This window comes from Daucus carota, chromosome 8, assembly GCF_001625215.2.
Source record: "Daucus carota subsp. sativus chromosome 8, DH1 v3.0, whole genome shotgun sequence".
Taxonomy (NCBI): Eukaryota; Viridiplantae; Streptophyta; class Magnoliopsida; order Apiales; family Apiaceae; genus Daucus; species Daucus carota.
This window is the reverse complement of record NC_030388.2, coordinates 712836-725500: the sequence shown is the minus strand read 5'-3', so window position 1 is coordinate 725500 and position 12665 is coordinate 712836.

Here is a 12665-nt window from a genome sequence, read left to right as displayed (position 1 = left end):
CATCAACTAAGGCGCTATTGGCCACTAACCACTCGCTCGCGGGCCGCTCGGGCTCTGCGTTTCAAGTTCGTTATCTTAACTGTATCCTCTGCTCCAGCTGTTCGCTGTAATAGCTTGCTTCTCGGGTGGCTCGCACCCTGGGTGGTGCGGCTGAGCCAGAGTGGGCTCAACAGTCGGCCTATCTTTTCGGGCGCACGCGTAAAAGTATGATTAGTTCCACAAATCTCACTGCACTGACCATAGCAATCTTCTTCTCGTTGTACCGAAATAAAGCTTCTTTACAAAAAAAAAAAAAAACAGGAGTAAGCTGTAACACGTTCACCAAAAAAAATTTGTTCCCTCGCGTCGAGGCCTATACTTTTCCATTGGCCCTCTCGTTAGGTAATTCCCGAGGCGAAAGCAGCTCCGTCGAAAGTAAGTTTTCTCGTCATCTTAAAGGGACTAGTCTAAGAAACTTTCATTTGAACTGTCAAGCCTCGGTTTTTGTGGTAAAGCCCTTCTAAAATTACGTTTAATGCCCCTTTATGACTCGGCACCTCGGGTCGGTAGCCGAGCTCCAGGACATTACTACCACGACTACTATCAACCCGACCCCAAAGATTCACTGATGAGGGGCTGGTCTAGCTCATCCCACAGTTCATCTTGTGGAACCTTCGGAAACTACGGCTGAGGAGCTTGCGGCGTTCAGAACCAGTCTTGAAGTGAATGAATTAGAAAGAACGAAGAAGGAAGGAAATACACGGGTTCAATAGGACAAGTGCTCTCTATTCTCAATTTCTGAGTGATGCATCTGGATCAGCATCGGAAATACCGTTACTTAGTCGATAATTAAGTGATCAAAAATCAATAAAAAGTATTAAAATTTATAAAATTGTTGGGGAAAATTAAATTTTTAAATATAATTATTTTATGAATAATATTAAATTAAAGTTAATTAAATACTAATCCATGACATTATAAATTAGTTCAGATTCTCATTTTTTTTATCCTCAATAATTTACCTGAAATGATAAGTAATTAAATTAAACAACTAATTATTAAAGTGTCTTTAATACATATTGCAAAGAAAAATAAGGTGTTTAGGATACCGACATGAGAAATCGAACGAGACACAAAATTTGAAAAAAATGTATTAATTTGACATATAAACAGAAATAGATGATATGTCCCTCTTATGAATTATAGACCAAATTTATAAAATTTGTGAATGTTGTACAAATATAAAAGATTGGAGGGGTAAATGTTAAAATTAAGTCATGGTCCAACTCATTCTCAAAAAAAAAAGTCATGGTCCAACTCTTCCTGATGAAATGGATATAGCAGTGGCTTGTTGAAAACTCAAAGTCTTTACTTGATCCAGGGATCAGGATGGTGATTCTTGACTAAAGAATTGGAGCGAGTACATAATTCATAATTTTATTTATAATTTTATGTGTCAATAATAATTATAACTTTCTTATATTTAAATATTATATCAAACTTATAAAACCTGAATAAAAGGAATCTAATATATCAAACTTCTAAACATTTATTCAATATTTTCAAATTTGGTTGAATTAAGTACTTTAATATAAATTTTTACACTGCGATTGAAGCTCAAGTAAGTTATTTTCATAATTAATGACTTTTTCAATATATTTTGATCATAAGAAATTGATAATTAATCTCCTTCAGAATCATATACATACTAATTGTGACGTGCGGGTGCGGTGGGGGTGTCAAACGGATAATTCGGATACAGATCTGCCTGTATCTGGATCTGGATCCGAATCCGAAAATCCATATCCGTATCCGGATCCAAATCCGAAATTTTTTAAAGGATGATATCCAAATCCGGATCCGACGGATACTATCCGGATTCGGATAATATCCGGATCCGAATCTGATTTTTAATCAGAAGTTTTATTTTTCTATTTAAATTTTTTAAAAATCATAAAAAATAGTAAAAATTGAAAATTAATTTTTAAAAACTGAGTAAAAAAAATTCAAATCATTAAAGAAGGTTTAAATTAATTCAAAAATTAATTCTTATTTATCTTTCAATATAAATTTGTTATCTTTAAAATATTAAACTCAAATAAAATTATGATATATGTCTATAATATTTTAAAATGATACAGATTTTCTATTAATATATTATTTTATGTATACATATATAAATACACACATTATATAGTTATTGAATAATAATAATTATAATAATATATATAATATTTAATATCATATATATTAAATTTCGGATTCGGATATTATCGGATATGAATATACCTATATTCGTATCCGTATCCAGAATTGTCTGATTCAGATGCGGATAATATCCGTTTTGTCTCGGATACGGATAATATCCGCTTTATCTCGGATACGAATGCGGATTTTTCGGATGGATATCGGATTTTTCGGATTTTTTTGACAGCCCTAAAGTGCGGTTAACCGTGAAAATCAAATTTTATTAAAAATATCAGATATATGTTCATATGTATATATTTCTGTGACAGAACTAAATATTTATTTGGTACGATTTACATATTATAATTCATTCAGTCGGCTGGACTTTTGAATCCACTTGTGCATAATCAATTATATAAAAGTAACACTTAAAAGACTATTAATATATATTGAAAAAATTCAAAGACTAAAACCGAGTCGCGGTCCTTAACTTCCAATAAGGTGTGATTAACTGATGACTGTCACATCGTCTCAATCTCACAATGTCAATTATATACTGGAGTTATCGGTAAATCACGCGAGCTCTTTTCTTCAGCAGATCCAGCTAGGGTCTCTCTCTAAATAGGCATGAGCTCCGATTAGAGATGACAATTTGTACCGAACCGATGGATACCCGATCCGTACCGACCCGATTGGGTTTTACCGAACCCGAATATTTCGGGTTCGGGTTCGGGTTCGGGTTTGGATTTAATTTTTAAACCCGAACTATTTTCGGGTCGGGTTCGGGTTTATGGCATACCGTTTCGAACCCGACCCGAAAACCCGAAACCCGTTTCAAACCGAACCCGAATCCAAACCCGACCCGTGTGTGTGTATATATATATATATATATATTATTAATATTTATTAGTAATATGTACATATGTAGTCTACCGTAATATTGCTAATATTTTTTTAATATTTGTTATTTACAGATATTTAATAAATACTTGATATATTATTTATCAAGTCATTGACTTAATTATAGTTTGATTAGTTTTGGTGTGGTGATCAGTTGTTTGTTTTGAGCCCTGCGAGATCACAAAACCTTATTTTCACGTAGGATATAATCACAGTATTTACAAGGATCATGGATTGGTAGCCATGGTTTGTAAGTTGTAATCTGGAAACATATATGCCAAGTGTAGCAGTCTAGCAGATGCCACACTCTGTACACCATTCTCCTTTTTCACAGGTCACTGTGAAAGAGTAAGTAATATTTTCGGGTTTCGGGTTAACCCGAACCCGAATAAAACCCAACGGGTTCGGGTTCGGTTTAACATAGTTCGGGTTTCTCGGGTTCGGGTTCGGATTTGGGTTTACAATATAAATTCGGGTTCGGGTTTGGTTTTCACCAAACCCGTTTCGACCGACCCGTTTGCCATCCCTAGCTCCGATCCGATCATGTCCAAGATTAATACTGTATAAATCTGGTGTCACCTGACTTGTATTTTCGCTGTCACTTTTTCTATTATTTTCTTCGTCATCTAACATTTGTAATGACTTCGACCGGATGAATTGTAGCGATGAAATGATTAAGTTAGAATTCATCAGTATTTAAAAATATATGTATTATTATATATAATTTTATAATTTATTTTAATTTTTCTATACAAATGTTTAAACAATAAATTTTATTTGAAAATTTTGAAATAATTTCTTAAACTACATGAATTTTAAAATATATGTCAAGTCACGATTCTCAAGTAAAACCATCTAGAAAGAGATTATTTAATTTGATAATAGTTTGATATTAGAATTAATTGGTAGGATATGATTTTTATATAATACAATATCTTAAGAATCCAATCTCGATGGATATAAGCGTGTTAAACATTTTTATATAATATAGAATTAATTAATAAAATCAAGCTTTTCCATCATTTCCCGTATTTACAAGTGTTTTTGTTAAAATATAATCTAATCCCTTTTAATAAAGTTCTTACAAGTGTTTTTGCTAAAATAAAATCTGATCCTTTTTAATAAAGTTCTTATGAAGTATTTTGTCATGAAGGTTGTTAGTCGTGATATTTTTTGTATCTTGATGTTGTGTGGTGATGTTTTTGTGTGTTTTGTCATGGATTTCGATAATTTTTTTAAAAAATACTTATATTAAATTTCGCGTGATCCGTGAGGATGACATCAAATATGACACGATGGTTAATAATGTAAGAGCTCACCATTCACGATAAAAAATTGTTCATATTTATATTATTGATAATTTTGAACATTGGACCAGCGATGATAATCACGCGAGGGTCAATTGTGATGCTGCTATGTTCGCAATTGATGTAGGTTTGATTATTCGAGATATAATTGTAATATTTTTTTTATTAAAGAATTTGATTGTTTTATGTGTTAAGTAATTTAAAAACAAATTAATTATTTGTTCAGCTCATTTTTTGTTTCACAATGAGATTGTAATTAATGATCTGGAGGTTTGTCCCGACCGAGTTTCAGTATTTTAACGGACTCTTTGCTTTTTGTAAAAAAAACTATTCAATAATTTATGGATGTACGGAGCATATGATATGGTGGCCGAGGGCGAGGGCCTGTATTTCTTTTGTCTCCCTGCCATGGGAGTTTATCTTATATCAATGAAGTGCTTTTCAAAAAAAAATAAAAATGGAGCATATGATGAGACCGTTTGAGTGAGATTAAAATAAATGATTTTTGCTTAAAGTAAAAAAAATAAAGTAGAAGTTAGAATAAAGTTAAGATTAATAAGTGATTAAAGTGTTTGGTAAATAAGTAGAAGGCTTGAAAAAAAAGTTATGATTTTTAATTTTTTTTAAAATGCTTCTCAATTTTTTAAGCAAACTGAGCAATAAAAGTAGAAGCTGGTTTCTCGAAAAAAGTAGTGCTTGTATTATGCACCCAAATCATTTGGGAGGAAAAGATAGATATGTATGTGTAAAACCAAAAGGGTTAATTATCAAGTTAGTCACTGAAGTGGGCTTAATGTATCAAATTGGTCACTGAACTCAAAACGATATCAAGATGGTCACTGAAGTGGCCATAAATATCAAACAGGTACCTTAAAATATAAGTTCAAACACTAAAAATATTATTTATAAAGTTTTACACATTATTTTTGAATGTTATCTAAACCAAGTAAAAGGTTATGACTTCTAATATTTATGATAATATATTTAGATTTTATCAAGTTTATTTATTATTTATTTTTCATTAAAACAAAGAAAATAACTATATAATAAAATATAAATAATAAATAAACTTAATAAAATATAAATATATTATTTTAAATACTAGAAGTCATAACCTTTTAATTGGTTTTGGTAATATTTAAAAATAATGTGTAAAACTTTATAAATAATATTTTTACTGTTTGAACTTGTATTTCGAGGTACCTGTTTGATATTTATGGCCACTTCAGTGACCATCTTGATACCGTTTTGAGTTCAGTGACCAACTTGATACATTAAGCCCACTTCAGTGACCAACTTGATAATTAACCCAAAACGAAAATGGTACTTAGAGTGGAAATAATGAATAGTAGCAGAAGGGGCCAAATAGTAAGTAAGATGATGGCAGCTGAGGAGAAGAAGACAAATGGGGAATTGGACCAACCAGTTTATAGATGACGACTCCCGGTTCTGCTATCAACTTGGCAAGTTGATAATAAAGCTGCTGCTGCTGCTGGTGTGTCTTCATTTGTTTTTAACCTCGCTCACTCCTATTTCTTTAATTCGTCTGGTCACTGGTGGGACTTTTTACAAAACATCTGCAACTTGACCACAACCCTCCGGAGGATTCTACACTCAACTCACAACACAAATTATTTTTAATTTTTATTTAAAAACTGTTTCCGTTTAATGAATAAGAACTTAACTTAAAATTAAGCTTATGCACTGTTTGGGAACCAGGATTTCATTTGAAATTCTGGATTTGATCAAATAACTTGTTTGAGAATTTGGATTTGGATTTCATTTGAAATCCACACATTCAAATGTTAGTATAAATCTTAGAATTTGAAATGACAACTCAAATCCAGTCATTTGAAATCCATCATTTGAAATGAAATGCATGTTTCCAAACGGCCCCTTAGTAAATTTCCGCAATTTATTCACGTCTCCTCCTACGTGTTTGTTGGAGTCTCTTTCTTATGATTGTTTGAGTTAATAAAATGACTCTGTTAGTTTCAAAAATAACCAGGAAGCTGAATTAAAACTACAAGTTAGTTTAATGTATTTTTCTGGTGACTTAATTGTTTAAAGTTTTTTTGATAAAAATTTTTTGTAAGTCATAAATTATTCATAATCACTTTTATTTTTATTATTACATTTTTAGAAATTCATAAATCATTAATAATTCAAAACTAATAAAATATATATTTTAAATTCTCAATTTATTATATCAAGCTCAGCCAAATGAACTCAATAAGATATTATTTTTTAATATTAAATGGCCTTAAGTTTGTGAATCGTTGAGGGGTGAAGGGGGAGTATTGCCAAAAACAAGAGTGAAATAGACTGGACAGTAACTTGGGGTAACAGTTTGGACTCCAAGTTGGGGGTAATAATAGATGGACTCCCAGTTTTGTACACTTGAAATCATAGAAATAGGTGCATCATTTATGGTCAAAAGGACCAAGTGTCATTTGTCCAATCCAGTATAGGGTGGGGGTATTGTGTGGTATATTCCTCAGCAATGGATAAATACAAGCAGGGGCAGGAGAAGATTGACAAAAGGTTGTTATGGGTCATTTGTTAAATCTGAACAAAATTTTTTGGAGTGAAAGTTTCCGAACGATAACTAATCTGAACCAAAGTGATAATGTTGTTTGTTAATTATTTTTGAAAAGTTTTGAATGCAATTAATATAATTTTTAAAAATTTAAGGTATATATTTTATAGTACTTCACTTTATTAAATTTATTTTAGTTATGACTATTAACCATTATTATATGTTTTAATAAATTTTTATTTACAAATTATGATGGAAAAATATAAATTTTTTTCATCTTAAAATTTCAATGATAAAAAAAATTTGTTTTATTAGTACAAATAAAAATTATCATGATCTTGTCCAGCTGATTTCTCGAGTCCTTCAGCTTTGAATAATCTTGACAAACGGTCTTAAATCTTAACAGAATGAAATGAAACATCCAGTTCAATACGGAATGATCCACTCGTTAACAAATGAGATCTAAGGCCGAATTTGTGGCTCAACAACTTTCTTAAAAGAAAAATAATAATCTTGACAAACGGCCTTAAATCTTAACAAAATGAAATGGAGCATCCAGTTTAGTACGGAATGATCCACTCGTTAACAAATGAGACCTAAGCCGAATTTGTGGCTCAACAACTTTCTTAAAAGAAAAAATAACAAGCCTAAAAGTCTTTGCTAAGCAAAATTATCATCAAGCTTAATAGCGTGTTTGTATAAGATTTAAGTTCAATTCTTTTGAATAATTATTAATCTTAAATTGAAGTATATTTTTATTTTTAGCTATAAAAATCTGTGTGGAATTATAGAAATTGACTTAAAAATGTAAAGATGATAAAATTTAAAGTTAATGTTACTTTTTAATGAACAATATGTACTCCCTCTGTCCCATTTTAACTGATGTTTGACTTTTTAACACGTATTTTGAGGTGTAAAAAAACTATATCTATACCCAATAAAAAAATTAAATTCTTATATCAAATAAAAGTATAGGTTCTAAACTTTTATTTGATATAAATTTTATAAAGAATAATTATGTGTAGATGTGATTTTTTTAATATCTTAAAATACGTGTAAAAAAGTCAAAAGCAGTTAAAATGGGACGGAGGGAGTATTATATTTTTGATGTTATATGATCCCTTTTCCAGATGGTCAATACGTTGAACTCGTTATAATTATATTTTTAATTGCTTATATTTTAATTATCATATCAAACACTTGGGAGTTTTATTAAAGAAAAAAGACACTTGAGAAACATCGCAACCGTTTTTGAACAACAAATTCTCCTCCATCAATCAAATTCAATCAAAGTTTTGCTTGATCAAAGTTCCAACTCCGTATTACAAATAAGCCGTATAGTTCCATTTTTGGCCGGAGAAACAAGAGATATTTGTGTTCCTATAGTGAATTTGTAAAGGTTTTTCTATAAACTAATATCTATTTATTATTAGATGAAAAGTTTTATTGATAGAGATTTTTGAGCATGCAGGCAACATCATTATTAATAAAATTATAGCTAATAAAAATCAACTATGTTTGTTAGCGTATGCTATGAACACATTTGAAATTTAAATCATTACTCGCAACCGGAGACACCGACTATCCTTTATGATTACGATACCGAGAATTGTTGGCTAAATTGATCCAGTAAAATATTATATAAAATTAGTTGAAAGACATGTACTTCAATAATACTGATTATATTTTAAAATAGTTATTATACTTTAAATTATTATTAACAAAAATATTTCACTTTAATAAGAGAATATATGAGATGTCATTTCACTACCAAATGTATAGAGTTTTGAAAAATATAACAGATCGACTATAATTATTGACAAAAAGTTTGTAATCACTACTTTTACATATTATTTAAAAAATATATTTGTAGCACGATACCTAAACATTAACCTAAGAGTATCGTCAATGGACTATTCAAACACGTTCTTAATCAAATTTAAAAAACATGAGGAAAACAATACTCCAATGTGTTCCAAGTACTTTATTTTTAAATATTTTAAGAATATCCTCTTTCTTCTCTTTTTAAAGAGCATCTATATGCTCTTGACTTATCTACTTCTATATATTAAATGGCAACCAAGGGCAAAATGAGCCAATAAAATGGTGGTGAAATCTCCATTATACCCTTGTGTTACATGTAATTACAAGATTACCAAGTGGTGGGTCATTTATTGTATTAAAACATTAAGTGTTAGTAATTAACACATTTACATAATAAATATCCATTTTAATTACAGTTGTCCTTTATTTATGACCACTCATTATAAACGAATTGAAATAATAAATGTTAACGTAGCTATTTACTTTACACAAAATAAATTTATGTGAGTTGGAGTTTAGATATATGATTAAACTCTCATGTAAACTCTCTACAATCATAATTGATAAATTAAGATATCTTGATTCTCATTTTATTAAAAAAAAAATATAGATTTTTTACATGTGCGATTATCTTAAATTAGATGTTAATGTAGCTATTTACTTTACACAACATAAATTTATGTGAGTTGGAGTTTAGATATATGATTAAACTCTCATGTAAACTCTCTACAATCATAATTGATAAATTAAGATATCTTGATTCCCATTTTATTTAAGAAAATTATAAATTTTTTACATGTGCGATTATCTTAAATTATTTATGATTTAACTTAATGTTTCTAATATAGTAATTAATTAGCTCTTATACTTTTTGCAGAGTGATTTTGTTTACGAATCTTATTTTTAATTACATGTATGTATGTATGTATGTATGTATGTATGTATGTATGTATGTATGTATGTATGTATGTATGTATGTATGTATGTATGTATGTATGTATGTATGTATGTATGTATGTATTTATTTATGTACATATAATATGTATGTACGTACTTATATGTTTTCATATATGTAATGGTACAACCATATTTATTAAGTTGAAATTTTATCTTAATTTGTAATAACGAAATTTTATAACAAATCATAGATTTGTTACATGGTGTATTGAAAAAGTGGGAGTAAAAAAAAATATCAAGTATATCATGTGATTCAAATATTATCATCAGAGTGATGGTGTTCAAATGAAACTCTGGCGCTCGAGTGACAAGTCATTAAATGCTAACTAATGTTCTAAAAAGTGAATTTTAATTTGACTCGATAATCTTATCAGTAATAAATACTCAAAATAATCGACAAGTACTTACTTAAACAGTTTGCATGTATTTATAAACTAATTTTAGAGATTAAACTGTTAAAAAAGATGTGTATTATATGATAAATTTCCATTAAAAACTTTACAGGTTATCTGGGATCTTTTCTCTTTTTTTTTAATCTGTTTTTTTTAATATATAATCCACGTTGCCCCAATTTTTACGCGAGTTATGTCGAACTTTATTCGACTTGGGCTAAATATCGAGCTAGCATCCAAAGCACGAGTACTCGACCAAGTTATCGATCAAGCCAATGGATTTTAGACAACATACTCTAACAGTCGACTATTAAACAAATAATCTCATATAAATTGTTAAAAATAGTCTGTTAAAATATCAATAAACACCCATTGATAAGATAATAAATGAACAGTTAATAATTAATCGACCGACCTTATAATAATGTATCATTAACCGATAATTGATGGATAGTTATTGTAACATACTAATGAATAAGATACATATATATGAAGAGATTTACTGGAGGAAGTGAGAGGGAGGAAGGCCTACCAAGTATTATGTTTATTTTTGCTACAAAACTGTATCATATAAATATCCTTTCATATGTGCATGTCTCTCGGTGTTCGATCTTATATCTTTTTTATCATCGTAGCATATGAAAATATTAATCAATTTTAGCTACCCTACCATTCAATGGGTTGCTTATATGATTCATGCGAATCAAGCTTATAATTTTTATCATTTACAGACACGTTCAGATGTGTTTTGGTTGAATAACATACTGAAAAATGATTGTGTAAACTTCTTTCATGTGCCTAATCTATTATGCCAATTCAAGTTATATGAATATTTGTTTGTCATGCTGAATCAGTTATCATGGATATTATTAATTTATTTTAAAATATTTAAAAATCAAATAAAATTGATATATAATAAAAAAATTTAAATTAAATTATTAATCCAAAAAATAATAATAAATCAATTTATAAATGACCGGCCCGTGCCTCGCACGGGCTTCTACGCTAGTTATTATTAAAATATGAACTTTTCAGCATGTTTTAATGAGTATACATTAACAACTACTTTTTAGCTAGGTGTCAAATTTTTATCGGCTCCAATCTCATTAAAAATGAAAGATTTTGGGTTAATGCTCTATATCATCATTATACTCGACCAAAATTTTCAGTTGACCTACCGAGTGAAATAAGTTTTCAGTCAACTAATTGTACCATTAAAACTTGCCGAAAGATCATTCCGTTAGTTTTTTAACAAGTAGAGATATTCTTTCTCCATCTCCTCTCACTCTCAAATGCTATCAGTTTGTATACTCTCAGTCCTTTCTTTTTAAAACAAAATGATACCATCAGTTTATATACAACAACAATATTGGGGGAGGAAAAAATTAATTTTGGGGAAAAATCAGATTGCTAGGGTTTTGTTTTTTGTTGCTTTCTTTCAGTCTGATTTCAAACTTGAATAAGTATGTATGTATGTATATCCACTCATATGTGCAACGACGACGGGGGGACGGGGGCTCTGCCATTATTGACTCACCGAAAGTTGTTGTTCAAGAACTGGTGAACAGGAGAGTATGTAGATAGGAGGAGGGAGGTAATTATGAAAGAAAGGTAATACCAGCACAAATGAGTTAATCTAGCAAAGCTCGTTGAACATCATCACTGTTGAGATCGAAAGAGATCGAAGGATAGAGAGAAGTGTGTACGTTTATATACTGAGTCCCGTCCCGAATTTATAGGTAAGTTAAGAATCCTAATTTGAGAAGGTGTCTTATTTATGATAATTGAGGTAATCGTATTTTGGTAGAAATATTAATTGTGGAAGGATTCAATTCAAGATAGGAAAATATGGTAATTTTCATAAATAAGATTTGAAGAAAATTAGGATTACAATTATTTATCATACCTATAAATATAGTTTTGTCGCAGTTTTATGTATTGCAAAAGTTAGAGAGTTGTTTGAGAGATATATAAGAAAAGACTTTTGTGACCAAGTTGATGTGTTTGTATACAAGAGTGTTGAGTGAGGGAGCAATTGCAATCTGGTAACACATTCATATTTCATGGATTCGTGGTTTTACCCTCCCTTGAGGGACTTTCACGTTAATTGTTTGTATTATTTACTTTTGTGCTTGTAATTATGTGTGATTATAGTGACAATATATAGTGGATGCAATCCTAATAATATGCTTCGGAGCTAAGGTGTTGTTTTTAACCAAAAAACTGATCACCCATGAATTCATCTAGCAAAACTCATTGAGCATCCATCACTGCTGAGATTGAGAATGATCCAGAGGTAGAGAGAAGTGTGTATGTATATGCTTAGGAGCTGAGGTGTTGATTTAAGATTTTTAACCAAAAACCTGATCGATTATATGTACATATCAGAATAAGCGTTAAAACATTTATCCGTTAAAGTCAACTACTATTTAGCGGTGCTGAAATCTCTTTTAAGTTTAATCTTTTTATATTCTTTATTATTGACTTGACAGGTTAACTGAAGTTTTGGTCAAGTGACGAAATAAAGAATTAATCCTTGAGATATTTGTAGACTTGTAGTTAATGTGGTTGTTAGGTTGT